The sequence below is a fragment of the Camponotus vicinus genome, unplaced genomic scaffold (assembly GCF_025532165.1).
Source record: "Camponotus vicinus isolate PSW18456_S1 unplaced genomic scaffold, iyCamVici1.0 SCAF_3, whole genome shotgun sequence".
Lineage (NCBI taxonomy): Eukaryota > Metazoa > Arthropoda > Insecta > Hymenoptera > Formicidae > Camponotus > Camponotus vicinus.
This window is the reverse complement of record NW_028141967.1, coordinates 23,414,165-23,423,293: the sequence shown is the minus strand read 5'-3', so window position 1 is coordinate 23,423,293 and position 9,129 is coordinate 23,414,165. Positions and strand designations below refer to the sequence as shown.

Sequence of the window (9,129 nt, the reverse complement as noted above, 5' to 3'; positions counted from 1 at the left end):
CCGGCTCAGCCAATCGCCGCTCCTCTCGCGCCCCCCCTCCTCTCGCTTCGAGCGCTCGTTTTCCGTCGTTCCTCCACGTCCACGAGATCCCCGTCGCGAAGAAAAGTTTTCGGTTGCCACCTGGACTCCTCTCTCCTTCCGCGCGAGATCCTTGTCTCTTCGCGAATTTCTTTATCCGAGATCCCGCGCCTCTTCCGCGTTAAATGATTGATGACGGTGACGATCCTTTTCTTCGCATAATTCACTTTTCATCCGATATGTCCTTTCTCCTCGGCCGCGCTATTTGCATTCAATATGAAACAGGAGATTTAACGACAGATTAAAGAGGAGGAAATGGAAATCAAGAGAGGTGCAGCTAGAATAGATTAAACTGAGGAGAGATTTTTTTCCATATATATAAAAATATCTTTCAACATATTCTCGGGGAAATAAAATATAAAATGCAAATATATTTTACATACATTTGTGTGAAAGATTGCTTAAAATTTTTCAAGATTCCTAGAGTAAGATACATTTCGTTGGAGATTTTTATGGGATTATAAAGTGAAATAAAACGTCACGATGGAATTAATTAACATCGAGACGTCGCGGAATCGAGTTGTCCATGCAAATTGAAATTTGCAGATTATAAAAGTAGCTGAATTTAATTATAAAATCTAAAATTAATCTCAAAGTCTGGTCTCTTTCTTTTCCAGACTTCTTTGCGACACTTATCGATCGCAGGTTTATAGAACATTTTTGTAAAACGAGATACGCTGTACAGAATCTATAGATAGTTACATAAAAATATCTTTTTTATAAGAAGATATATTTCATGCTAAACAGATATCGCATGTATTAAAAAGTGTCACAAACATCGTACCAGGAAGAACGTTTACACTTTATCGTCGATCGTGAAATAGACTGACCGACGCTCTTCAGCTCGTATCAAGTCCAAGGTTACATCACGTACAGACATATCGGTGGCCAACTACGAGCTTGCGAGTCATTTTATTGGATGCACTTCTTATGGTTCACTATGTGGCTTCGGCAAGACACGTGGTATTTCCAGAATCACATCTTGAGTTTTCACAATTATTTCTGTCTTAAACAGATATTACAACATGTAATATGCGTTTAATATCTATTTAAATAAAGGACAAAAGAAAAATAAAGCTACTCTATAAATCAAGCTATTAAAAACTTGGAGGTTGTACTCGAAAAAAGTTATTAATTGATATGTAATGTGTATTCTCAATTAATCTTGAGAATTACTTTTTTCGACTACTTGACAATTTATAGAAAACATTTATAGATCTCTTATTAAAATTTTCTTATATAAAGAATATATTGTGATTGTAGTAAAAATGTATCAATTGAAATTAACGTTGCTTTTTTTGCGATATTAATGTGACAATAAAAATCTAAAGTTAGTTCGTAAATATCATTATAATTTTTCCTATCAAAAATTGATGTCGCTAATTAAAAAAGATTCCGTTTATTATTATTGAAACGATTAATCTTTTTTTATTCCGGTGACCTTGGCTCTTTTAATTTTTCATTATTTTAATCTTATTTTAATCCAAGCTAAGTTATCGCTTCGAGAATCGGTTCGTTTCGATTCTGTGGTGTTCCGATATTCATCGAATATATAGGTCACTCGGTGGTTTCCGGGGAACGGTGGAATTCCGGGTGTGCTGTTACGAAATCAGCTGTGCGCCCTCTCGGGTTGCTCTAGGTCGCGCCAGTCGGGACTCCCGTTTCCACCCCCACGATAGGGAGGGAGGAGGGGAACTAAAGGTCGCTCTCTCTCACGAGTCAGATCAATACCAAACTACCCACATACCTACCTATACCGTTCCTGCTATTACGCGTCAATAAGAATATCCAGAGAAAATTAAAATCCTTTCATCGACGAGGACCTTTTGTGCTTTACCCGTCCCTCCGCCTTCAATCTCTCGTAATTATTTCCACATGCGAGAGAGATAATTAACAGCCCATTTACACATGAATTCGCGCACGCCTCATATACGAGACATCCCTCTTTCTCTAAGATGGATCTTTCCTCGGCGAATTTAATAGCCACACGGTATTAAAAGGTTTTTTTCAAATAGAGCTTCAAAAAAATGAAACTTTGTCGTTTAATTAATTTCACGTTCATCCCGCCTTAATACGAATTTAATTCCAAGCTCTCAATTATCAAGGCATTCGATATAAAAGATCAAAATTGATTACGAATGTATAGGGAAAATCAGAAAGCGATTATTAAATTAAAACGAAGGGATGACGTGGACTTGGATAAGTTAATTTTAATTTTCTAAATCCTAATTTAATGAACTGAAAGTCTGATGTGCGACATTATAATTATATTTGCAGGAAGCCCGAGACTGATTGCAATCGGAAATGTATCGCTACATCGAGTTCATTCAACGCTTTATCGACTTTTATACGCCATTCCTTTGAGAACAACGCGAAATCTACGATAAGCAAATATTTGTTTGGAAGCTAGTTCCTTTGGCGTGGCATCGAGCCGTCTATTTTGAAATTTTGAAAAACAGAACGATAAATCGCTAGAGGTTCAGCATTAAAGAAACAATGCGCTCGCGATATTTCAGCGAAACATCCGGATCGTGTTTCTCACAAACGAATTTATATAACTTGCGGTAACTGTAACAACCTTAACAAAATGCGGTGTATAAATTGAATTAAATTATTAAATCGCAAAATAATATCAAGAATCTTTTAGAAAGCATTTCATTTCTAATTATTGCAAACAATTTGATTTTTCTCTCTCTCTCTCTTCTTTTGATTCTTGTAATTATAAACATATAATTAAAATAAAAAAACTTTATTAAACTAATTATCAAAATAATGTTAAAAAGTTAATGCTATAAAATAATATATGTGTGAATAAAATTAATTTCCATCTGGTGATATTCAAATTCAGAGAGACCAGTGTCAATGTTGAGCGTTCGTTACGTAACGTCTGTAAACATTCGTTGGACCGAGTGCGCTTTTCCGTGGAAATAAACCGAGCCGAATCAAGAACGCACAGTGGTATCTTGAAAATATTAAGATATACACACAGCCACACTCGTACATAGAGTTTCTCTAAATTAAATGAGATATCACTCGTGCGAGACAAATCTACAACGTATGCATTTTCGCGCAGCTTGTTATTTAATCAAGTGAGAACTACTGCAGTCTCTCGGAACGGCCTCGACATCCGGTCATCGTGACTGACTGCCTTCGCAGAATTCTCACCCAGGAAGTAATGCAATTCAGTACATAAAGTTATCCTTATCAAAATCGGTTCATTCATCACGTTTAGAAATCGCCAAATGTTGTTACAACGCACAAACGATTATTGAAAGCGAAGAATTCGAGACAAGAACATGATAAATTTATATTTTTTATAATACAATTTATATTAAAATTCACTTAATTTATAATTAATTGTATTAATTTCATGTTAAAATTTATATTAAGAATAATTTTTTTTCAATTAAATTTTACTTTTATATAAACGTATTTTTCTCTTTTCATCTCAAATTCTTCAAATATAATTTAGAAATCGATACAAATGATATAACTAGATAATTCAATAGTTTTAAACTTGAATGCTAAAAATTCGTTCTTTCTTGTTAGTCGCGAATTTAAAAAATTATTTATAACATATATTATTTTTTATCGCGAACAAATTTTTCTGTTATTTACCACAAAGTTATTTCTTTCAAATGACTGACACTTGTTACTTTACAGCCAGATAAAACAAAGTTCCAAAAGTCTAATGTTTCTCTCAGAGTTTAAAGTAATTTTGTATCGCGTAATAAATATAATTACAATAAATCCTACAATAAATAATTATTTAATATATAAAATAGGTTTTTTAGTAATTAAAAGCTATTTTAACAGTTTATTACAATTTTACAGCTTTAATCTCCGAATAATCGGAATTTATTATTTGTTGGCATGTGACAAACGAGGCAGTAAAGTTGAAGTTTGCCGACCGTGATCTCGTTATGCGATCACAAAGCACGTGGCGTACGCGATCGAGAGAAATGAGAGGGAGAAACTTATCTGCTAAATACTTCGCCAAGATGTTTCGCCAAATGCTGAAAACGATTCTCTCTCTCTCTCTCTCTCTCTCTCTCTCTCTCTCTCTCTCTCTCTCTCTCTCTTTGTACATAACAGTTGACTCACATTATATCATAAACGCGGATGATGAGACGAATTCTCAACTCTCTTCAGGACAAGAGCCAATGGCCGGAAAAGGTTCAATCTTGGCTTACTACCAAGCGGAGAACTTTCCTCTAACATATGCTCATTCCCGCCGTCAGGCTCATCCGCGAAGAATCCGCGGATTTCGTCCAAGGTTGAACTTAACGAAGCTTTTAAGAGTTTGTCAGTTATTACTCGATTATTACGATCGGTTTTATTTTTGGTTGCTTCCTCGAGTCGTTGCGAGTGAACAAAGAAGTTTAAAATCTTGCACAAATCTGAAACAAAATATGACTGTTACATTTTTTAATTAAATATTGTCTTTTTAATTAAGATTAAGATTATTTAAAAAAATTAATAACTAAAAAACGAGTGTAAAAGGGCGAAAATACTAAATTAAATTTCGTTATTCAAATAATTGTTCCAAAGAGTATTTGGCGAGAACTACATTTAGCGCGGAATTTTCGCAGCCAGGGCTTCAGGATCTCTCAGAGAGGCCTGTGCGACTGCCTGTGGACCGAAATACACAGTTAACTGTGCGAATGCACCGCGGGAATTGTTTGCCTTTATCCTTTTTTCTTTTTTTTATTCGTTCCGGCCACCCGACCATCAAAGATAAATCTTTGTAGTACAGTCGGTCCAAACAATCAGGAGATTTTCGGACGTTAAGATAAATAATGTCATTTTTTACGAGATTTACCAAAAATGCCAAGAAACGATTGTTCAAAGAAAGGCTCGAATTTGTAAAAAGCCAATTCATAACTTATGCATTTATCAAACGGAAAATTTTATCTCAATCCTAAAAATGAAATTTGATTTTTACTATTTAATATTATCTATAATTAAACACTAATATACCACTATAAATATAACACTAATAATATTAAAATAATTAATGAAATAAATAATGAAAAGTCATAATAATAAGAAAAATTAATAAGAGATAATATTGTTATTTAAAATGTCAAATATAAATTAATTTAGCAAAAGAATAAACAGTTTCATTGAAGATTAAATACATTGAAGAAAATGAGATTACATTAGAGCGCAAGGTAGGTAGTTAGTTACTCGAATGTGTGCGAGCTTAATGAAAGATATTTGTGAATTGTAACTACAAAAATACGTTAAATCTGTCTGCTGATTTCGACCGTGAAATCGGTTACGTTATCACGTCGGCCAAGGTGGCTACTATTGCTATTGGGTTGCCAAGATTTTTGAAATTAATTGGGACCATTGCTGCCGCCGACACCAGCCGAATAAAATTATATTCGCGATGTAGAAAAGGTCGGAATCGAGATGTAGAAGAAGTTAAAACGAGCTCTGGTTGTGACGTGGACGTTCAGACGTCGTTGGAGATGATCGCGAAAAGGCGCGCACGTGCCATGTACCACGTCTCTGCTGCGGATGATTACGTAAGACTGGCTGTACCGCAAATCGATATCGTCAAGTTTTTACCCACAAAGCTAATCATTCTTTAGATACGTTGCTTATTTCGTGGAAAATATAGAGCACAGAAAATCCTGTTCCTTTCTCTCAAATTTTTAAATATGTATACTAATTATTATTGCTTTTAATTTTTAATTCCTTTTTAAAATTTGTTAGTAGTTGTATTTAAAGCGAATTAAATTTTCGCCAGAAAAATCCAAATTTTCAAATTTGAGATAAAATTTTATATTTTTATGACATATATATATTATGCGAATTTTGTGTACACTTTAAATTAATGTATATATAAAAATTCAGAATTAATCTTTTTACAAAAGAAATTTAATCTTTTCATAAAATGTCCGATCTTTTAAATCCAGATTTTGTAAAAAGTCTCAGTTTATAAAAAGTACGTACTCATATGTACTCCATGTGCGTACACATATATACGCCATGCATGTACTCATATGTACTCCATATGTACTTCATATGTTCTCCATGTAAGGCTCAAAAAGATAAATTTCTTAAAATAATCTTTCCTGTGATAACACGAGATATAAAAGATTTTATATCAGATATAATATCTTGTCCAATTTCTGCAAATCCCACATATGTGTTATCATTGAAATTCGCTCGAATAAATTTGCAAAAATACTTATATCCCACACGGAGATCTTTATTTTCTTCTTATCATAAAAATTTATCAGACGAGTTATCTGATGTTTAAAGAAGGTCTATAGTTAACAACCTGCACGATAAAGATAATGATTAATGTTTTACTTTCATTGACACACGTAATATAACTTAAATAGTCATAAAATAATAATTATTCCAGCAATAATAGACAATGATTATTCGCACGTAATCAATAATTATGTCAAGCAATAATTTTATGTAAAATATTCAAAGTAAAAATAAATCACAAGTCTAGTTACTTATTTTATTTTTCTACAGAAAATATTTAATATCTAAAAACATATTTTTCTTTTTCTCACATTTTATCATTTAGATTAATTATTTTCATTAAATTAAAATATATAACAGAATGACTTTACATTTGATAGATAAAATTTCGATACGAGATTTGTAAGAAATTTTTCTTCTATTTCTTATTTTTCTCGATTATACCAGTAACGATATTTATTTACTCGTATCTTGAATATTCTGATGCTGACAACTTTATTCGCGATATATTATACAAATACCTATGTATCATCTAGTAACGACAAAATATATAGTGATTCTCTCAAAACAAAAGCTTTTTTTTAATTTACAATGTTGTCCAGCCAACTTCCGGTTCATATTAACATTTATGAGTATTAATGAATACTGGCAGCCAACGCTTTTCACGACAAAGTACTCTTCAACACTGTGAATCCCCAGAAAGCTACGAAACTGATCTATTTTCGAGCTCGAGGACTGTTGTCAGGCAGACTTTCGACTCACTTTTCAAGGGGTTTTAAAAAGAACAAGGAATAATTTTCGCACAAGATGCGAACAATATTTATACATATTTAGACATTTAGCTTCGATTTAATAATTCAAAATCAAACAAAATTTTATGATTATATTCACTAAACATAAATAATAGATTAAGATCGGTTAAGTTTAAATAGATTAATATATAATTTAAAATTATTAAATTATATATTAACGTGAGAAATTTTTAAATAATTTGTATCGAAAGTTATGCTACGTTAGTATTCATTCAATATGCTAATAAAATATTAATTTTTTTAAATAATATTTTTATAAGAAAATATTTAAAAAATATAATATCTTTTTATATTTAGGGAAGTATCTTTTTTCTATAATAAATATAAAATTTAAAATATTTTTTATCATATTTAAAAGATTACATAGATTCCGTGAAAATATCCAATATGTTAATTTTATATTCGTAGCAGTCTAGTCAGCTGAAATTATTGTATCGACTTATCCATGCCAATTTGTATGCAGTGCATATTGCTTCTGTTGCGTTATATTTTACTCGCTAGCCCTATCTTATTTCCTTCGCTTTGGCTAATTCCATCGCGGGAAGCCCGGTGGACTGACCTCGCGAACGTCGACATTTCCCGACGTCTCTCTATGTGATATTTTGAGAGATATTCGTCTGAAGATTCTCGTCTGAATGTCTAACAATATCGAATGATATTCAATGTCACGATTTTATCTTCCTGTACCATAAGTTATAGTAAATTTATTCATTTAATGGAATTTCAAATGTAACTATGCATGCGATAATGTTACAATAATAATTAATAATAATGATAGTGATAATAATTATGCGCTCCATAAAATAGATTTTATAATAAATGATAATACATAAAAGAAAAAACAAGCATAGAGATAAGTACAATATTAATGTAATGATAGATTTTTTATATTCTTTTTAATTTTATCTAATCATATTGATCATTTATATTGATAAAATATTTGTTTACGATATTGTTAAATTTATATACATAAATGTTTAGATAATTAAAATAACAATATAAGAAATATACATTTAGAAGCAAAAAACAAAAAAAATTGATTATATTAATCCCTTTAATAAGTATGTTTTAAAAACTCGATGAAGTAAAAGATTTTTTTTAAATTTTAAATACTCACATCAGCCCGCCTCGAGCATCAGCTGATTCAAAGATCCAACCTTCATCGAAGATGTATTGTTAAATCGTCAGTAGATGTCACCATTTGCCGCTTTCAGCATTCAAACTGAAATCGGTCGATAAAGAATAAATCTCTTGTAACTTAAATTTAATCTCTATTATAACAATATAAATGCAGTGATAAAACATACATTTACAAATAAATATCGAAATATTTTTTGCATTATTTTATAACTAGTTTTATAAAAAGTTCATAAAAAGATTTTAATATGTCTTACTTTTTTCCTCGTAATAAAAATTATATAAATATAAATCGTATAAATATATTAGATATCAAGAAACACATATTACGAATATATTTGCCATATTCGCAAAATTTTTTGTAGATTTTTGTGACAAAAAATTATCCGTTTTTTGAAATAACTATTCAATGGATTTTGATATAAAGGACAAGGATAATTATATTCTCTTATATTTGCAATCAAATCGCAAAAATATTAAATACTTATTGAACAGAGTCATTTAATAGAGATCTGAAAGATTTTATATCCCGTGATCAATTGATCGGTCAACTTGTGGACCCACATGATTCGTGAGAACGCGATTCCACGACGAATCGTTTTCTCATGACGTATCGTCGGGGGCAAAAACGCGCTCCATCGTCCCGCATATAAGATCGCCTGCGTAATACAATATATAAAACGTGACTGCGGGTGGGAGCAGTTCTACATACATATCTACAAATCTGTGGATTGCTCCTGTATTCACGAAGAAACGCGGAAAATGCACCCATATGCAGGTCGTACGATGTGGTCACTTCTAATCTTTACCAGAATGACACCCAACTTACCCTAATCGAGAAATTTCAAGTCAAGCGCGCTTTCCCGGATTT

The 9,129-nt window shown here is 31.8% G+C and overlaps 1 long non-coding RNA gene across 1 annotated transcript; it reads right to left on the bottom strand.

The window, feature by feature from the left end:
- Positions 1-23: 23 nt before the first annotated feature.
- Positions 24-1,237, bottom strand: LOC145969150 (uncharacterized). The gene is made up of 3 exons (XR_014437963.1): positions 1,160-1,237; positions 863-1,080; positions 24-279 (listed from the first exon to the last, which is right to left on the bottom strand). It is a non-coding gene; the product is annotated as an uncharacterized LOC145969150 (long non-coding RNA).
- Between the last annotated feature and the right edge of the window lie 7,892 nt (positions 1,238-9,129).